At 35.8% G+C, this 6,192-nt stretch overlaps 1 long non-coding RNA gene across 1 annotated transcript; it reads right to left on the reverse strand.

The window, feature by feature from the left end:
* Positions 1-5,049: 5,049 nt before the first annotated feature.
* On the reverse strand, positions 5,050-5,311 carry LOC123291797. The gene is made up of 2 exons (XR_006534977.1): positions 5,183-5,311; positions 5,050-5,111 (listed from the first exon to the last, which is right to left on the reverse strand). It is a non-coding gene; the product is annotated as an uncharacterized LOC123291797 (long non-coding RNA).
* Between the last annotated feature and the right edge of the window lie 881 nt (positions 5,312-6,192).

A 6,192-nucleotide genomic window follows, 5' to 3' on the forward strand; every position in this document is an offset into this window, starting at 1 on the left:
TTGGCCTTTTTCAGAATATCCTCTTTCAGGAGTAACTTGCAGTTCGCAAACGGAACTCCCGAGTATTTATTGGTGCTTGTGTCCGGCAGCATTGTGCCATTTCTGGTAAGTTCGTCGGTTTCACAAATTCCTGGAATATCCCTGTGTCCCGTTACCCATACCAGGTCTACATTCATTTGTTCCGCCAGCTCATTTAAGGACGTACGGCAGTCCGGTGCTACCTTTGACGTTAGATAGACTGGGATGAAGGATTTTAGAGCCGCTTGGTTGTCGGTGAAGATTGTAATGTCCCTGCACCTAAGGGTGTCCAGTCTTAGACATTCACAAATCTCATGAATAGCCATCACTTCCGCTTGATACACACTACAGTGATCCGGCAGTCGATAGACGCAGATCAAGAACTTCAGAAAAGATCCCACAACCCAAGTTTTTCTCTAACTTAGATCCGTCAGTGTAGAAAACAACGCCCTTTGGCTTAACTAGTTTCTCCTCCCAATTCTGTCCGGAAGGAATCTTTACTGAGAACCTGTTCCCAAAGTTAGGAGAAGGTAAAACGTAGTCAACGGATCTTGGAAGTGAGTATCTTCGTAATATTCGTGCATGACCATAATTAGTCTCAGTTTAGGGTGAGACCATATTTAGCCTGAGAGCTGCACTTGCTGCGCATTTCTCTCCAAAGAGGTCAGTTGGCAGGAAGTGCAGAATTATCTCAAATGCTTTAGATGGAGTTGTCCGTTGGCACCCCGAGATTAGCATATATGCTAACCGTTGGACTTTACCTAGTACCTTTTGGTGGATTCTCTTTTCTGGTGCTGTCCACCATACTAGCGACACATAGAATAGTATGGATCTAATAACCGCAATGTATAGCCAGTGAGCCATTTTCGAGTTTAAGCCCCAATGTTTCCCCATTGCCTTTTTCCGATAATTTAAGGGTCACCCCCTTACCTTTGGGAGGATAAAGGAGGGAATTTTGTATTTTCTTGTAAAGAGTACCAACTCTGTTTTGTCAGAGTTCATCCCAAGGCTAGAGTTGGAGCACCATTGTGCTAGAACTTTTAGTGCAATTGTATCATGTTTGATAAGGTATCAGGAAATTTCTCAATTATCTTGCAACCTGAGCCTTCCAGTTTAAGGAGAAGCTCATTTAGCGAAATGTTAGATAGAAGGGGTGAAAGTACACCACCTTGAGGTGTACCTGTCCCTACATATCGATGTATGCTCGATTCACCCAATTCGGAGGTTATCTCTCTGCTTCTAAGCAAAATATTAATAAACTCAATGGTAGGTTCTTCGATATTCAGATCATATAGTGCTCTGATTATAGTTTCAGGCCTGATGTTGTTGAAGGCACCTTCAATGTCTAGAAAGGCTACCAAAGTGTACTCTTTATAGGTCAATGATTTTTTGATTGTACCCACGAGTGAATGGAGAGCTGTTTCGGCAGGCTTGCCCTTGTAGTACGCATGTTGAGACTCGGATATAATTCCTGATCTCATGCTTTTGCGTATGTGAACATCCAAGAGCCTCTCCAATGTCTTGAGTAGAAATGATGAGAGGCTTATGGGTCAAAAGGCCTTGGAGGTGCTTTGTGAGGCAGGCCCCCCTTTGGGTATAAAAACGACCTTGACCTGTCTCCATTTTTTGGGAATGTGAGTCAAGTCTATGCGGGCCTTATAGATGATTTCCAACCATTCTATGAGAGATTGCTTGCATTTCTGCTGGGATGATAGATAGACCGATAGATATCAAGAGTTGACTTTTCTACTGAAGTATATGTCACCTCTGTTTCCAATTCTTCAACTCTTTGATGACTTATACAATGTCCATATCGATTGACAATGTCAATTTCTTTCCTGCTGCTTGTCAAACTTTTTAAAGTTAAACCTAAAAGAATATGCTTCGAAGTTTTAATTTCACCATTATGAATTCCATAAACAACATCTTCGCGAATGACTTAGCAATACGCAAACGTTTTTTACTATTTTTTCGACTACTGCAACCGTTAAGCAAGACATGATAAAAGTCTAGGAATGTTTCTGGTAACGTGATTTCTCCTTTTATAAGATCCTTAGTTGAAGTTTTTGCTGGTAATTTTTGAGGTTTAGTTGTTAATATTTGTTTCTTTAGAAGCAACGCAGCTCTCTGTAAAATATCTCCATCTTGCAAATCTCCGTATGATTTATCATCGATCCCTGAAAGATACTTTGGGGCTATTAATTTTTTACTGTGTGGGGTTTTAAATTGAATATCATTACGAAAATGTTGAATTATTTTATCTTGAAGATGCTGAGGTGTAAATGTAGAATCAATTTTTTCTGAATTTTCTTTGAGATCAGTTTCGAACAATCCAATGTAATGTCTATGTAAGGAAGTTAAAAAAAAAAACATCGACCTTAATCAATAACATTTTGTTGTATGTATTGACAGATTTCTTCAATTGCTCTTTGATGACAATTTCGACGCTCATGCCAAATAGTTTCCACTCTTTTTTTTTTCGTTGATAGTTTCATTTTATTGTTGAAATCTTCTCTAAATACAGTGTGATAGTATATTTTTGGAGCAAAATAATTTATTAATCTTTTGTATTAATCTTTGTGTTCTTCTCGATCTTTAACAAAATCTATTATTGAGAATTTTAATGTTGTTTCTGCTGTTTCAGATTCATGAAGGGGTTGGATCGTTGTTTTTTTCTTTTAAGGTTGCAAAACAAGCAAATTTTACAACTAATTTTAATATTTGCATCGCTTTCGGTAGGAATCTCTTTTAAGGTTGATTTAAAATCACTTACATTCTCAAATACCTCGTGGGTCATTGAAGTTGGTGCCTCTTGTTCTACAGATTGTAGAGTTTTGCCTGATAATCTTGGTGTAATAGAGCATGTTATCGATCAATTAATCAAGCGCGCAATATCCGCACATATTCAGGCAACTATTAAAGAAAATTTTAAGCACAGAAACGTTTATAAAAAAAGCACGCGTATATGAGCTATTAGAATTTAAAGAATGTTATGTTACATAACATATCTAATAAAAAAGAATAATAATAAGATTTAATATCTTACGTTGCGCATGTCGAATAATGATAACGAAGGCGACCTGGGCGGATAAATCAATCAATAAACTCTCTTTGATTACCGTATTCCGTCGATTACACATCCGATCAATCACATATAATTCATCCTAAAAATAATTGTTTATTAAAATTAAATATGTCGACGAATCAATAAATTGTATTTGATTTATGGTTAAATTGGTCACGTTAATTGTATTTCGAAGTTCAATACGAAACAAATGTAATCTCAACTAATTGTAAATAAATAAAGATCAATAAAGGAAGTAAATTTAAAGAAAATTGTTATATTATTTGAAAATTTGGAGCACGTGGTTTGAGCCGTTTTACAGCGGGTCTATGATAGAATAAAGTGGAATACCAAATTCAATTGGCGGTTATCTGAAGGATAAATATCCCCAGCATTGGAGATCAAAAGGTAATTCTAATATAATTATACCAGTTTCAAAATTAAAATAAGGAATTTCTTACCTCGCTATAATCCGTTAAAGTTTTGTAATAAAATTTAATATCTACAAAGCTACAAACTCTTCGTGCGCCATATTCGCCATTTTATTTTCCAAATTAATTGGGTCTAAGTGCGGTACCAACTTCGAAGAGATAAAATAGTGTTCAAAAATCCGAAATTCTATTCTTGCAAGTGTTAAGCTTGCGTTTATGTTGTGTCGCTTATAAATGGGCCAAGGATAAACAGATCGAAATTTCCACAATAAATATCAATCATTTATATTGAATTTATCCTTTCAAGAAAATCTATCACAAGTATTAGAAAAGTCCACATTAGTAATGACATCTACATGCACAGCCAATAATTTACTTAGTCAAGAAACGAACCAGTTATTGATAAAGTAGTACCGATCTATGTCAAAAGGGGGATTTTCACACTATTTATGATAGTTAAACTATAACTCGAACAACGACATCAAATAGTAGCACAACATAAATGGTAGCAGAGCTTTAAACTATTTAAAAATAGATATTACAAGATTTAGAACCAAAAATTCAAATTCTAATTGCGCCAAGCTGAACAAAAAAATCCATAACAAGATTAATTCAAAAAGCGAAGCATTTGGATTAATCTTAAGAATAGAAATAGATTAACAAGGAATTTCACACAACATAAAACACAAAAAAAATTTCAAACAAATTAATTTATTATTTATAGCGAGTCTGAAAACATTCCAAAGAATTTTTTCGTTATAAGATCCTTCAACAAAAAAAAACAAAACATTTTTCTGCCTTGGAATTTATTATTTACAGACTGAACCAACTTCGTCATTTGCAAGTGGAACCAAGCATTCCGAATAGGAGATCAAACATAAATTGAAGTCATCATAACAAATTGGTGGACAGAAATTTTCACGATGCAAAGAACACCGGCAAACCTACAACACACACCCAGATCGTCAATCAATCAAGCGCAAAGAACATCACCATCTCTGAACCATGTAAATGCACAGGTAGATCAAATCTTTACCATTATGCCCGACGGCACTTTACGCCCAACTTTCAATCCAAATCCTAATCTCCACCTCATGACGACCCCACCACCTGTCCATAACATCCAAGGAAATAATCCAGGACCACATATATCATCTCCACATGCAGAACCAAGACAAAACAATTATCGACACGTGACCCAGACATTAACAGACTTAATGGCTATCCATAACAGACTTTTGCTTGATACACATGAACGCATAACCAATTTAAATCCGGGCGTAACGTTTCATCCTGATATCCACAAACTTTGTGAGGGAATTCCAAGAACCGACGGTGATGACCCTGAAAAATTTTTAACCTTCGTAAAAAACATCGAAAAAATTGTTAAATTGAATTTAATACCTACCGATAAATTACTCAAAGGCCTTACAACTTATACAAATAGTAATTTACAAGAATGGCTCGCTTCACGTGCCACACTAGGACTGGCGTGGCCAAACGTAAAATCAGACTTAGTAAACACATTCCTTAGTCCAATGCAAAAAAGTCGATTGCAGTTGACAAAAATATTCCGATTCCAAGAACCAACGGAAACCCTTAAAAATTATATCCATGACTTAGAATCGAACGCCAAAGCTTTAAATTTAATGGACGAAGCAAGAATAACCACACACATCTGCGACGGTGCTTCTCCAAAGTACCTTCAATTCTTGTCAACCATTTGGCCCTTGCCAACTACATTCGACCAATTATACACAATTGCCAAACGTGCTGATGAAGCGGCTTCTAGGATGGATAGTGCCGTCCAACGAGCTACAAAAATTGAAAATTCAAAAAACTAAGCGAAGGGACGATGGAACAAAATGACAATGAACGAAAAACACTTGCTTCATTGTCCCAAAATCAAGAATTTAAATACAAAAATGCTATACCTTTCATAGACGTGACGACCATAAACGACACCACACAAACAGCACTAATCGATACAGGTTCCAATCTTAACTTCATTAAGGCGGCGATCTTCGATGCCATAAAACAGAAAAATAACACTATAAATAAAGTCTTCAAACGCATTACGATTGCAAATAATTCGAACATAATTGTCAACAAAGCAGTCGAATTAATCATCAAAATCAAAAATTATACATGGAAAAAAACATTTTTTCTAATAAAAAAATTGCCATGCAACATTATTTTAGGAAATCAATTTTTACATCACATACAAGCTAAAATTGATTATCAATCAAAATCGATGCTAATTCAAAATAACACATACATATCGATAAAATTTGAAGACATAAAAGAAAGCCGACTTAATGTAGTCTTGGAGAGCTCCATCGACCTCCATGAACGTCAATTAAAACACCTGGAAAAATTAAAACAAGATTATAAAGATGTTTTAACGGACAAAATTGGATGTGCAACAAAATATTCTATGAAAATTCTTTTAAAGGAACGTACCCCAATATACAGGCCTTATTACAAATTACCACCCACAAAAGCCGTAATTCTACAAAATATTGTCGACGATTTATTACGACAAGGAGTGATCGAAAAATGCATCTCAAGTTGGGCATCCAGTACATTTCTGATCTCAAAACCAAATGGCGAATACCGACTGGTACACGATTATCGCGAAGTAAACAAAAAAATTTTATTTGATCCATCCCCGCCATC

This window comes from Chrysoperla carnea, chromosome 2 (assembly GCF_905475395.1).
Source record: "Chrysoperla carnea chromosome 2, inChrCarn1.1, whole genome shotgun sequence".
Taxonomy (NCBI): Eukaryota; Metazoa; Arthropoda; class Insecta; order Neuroptera; family Chrysopidae; genus Chrysoperla; species Chrysoperla carnea.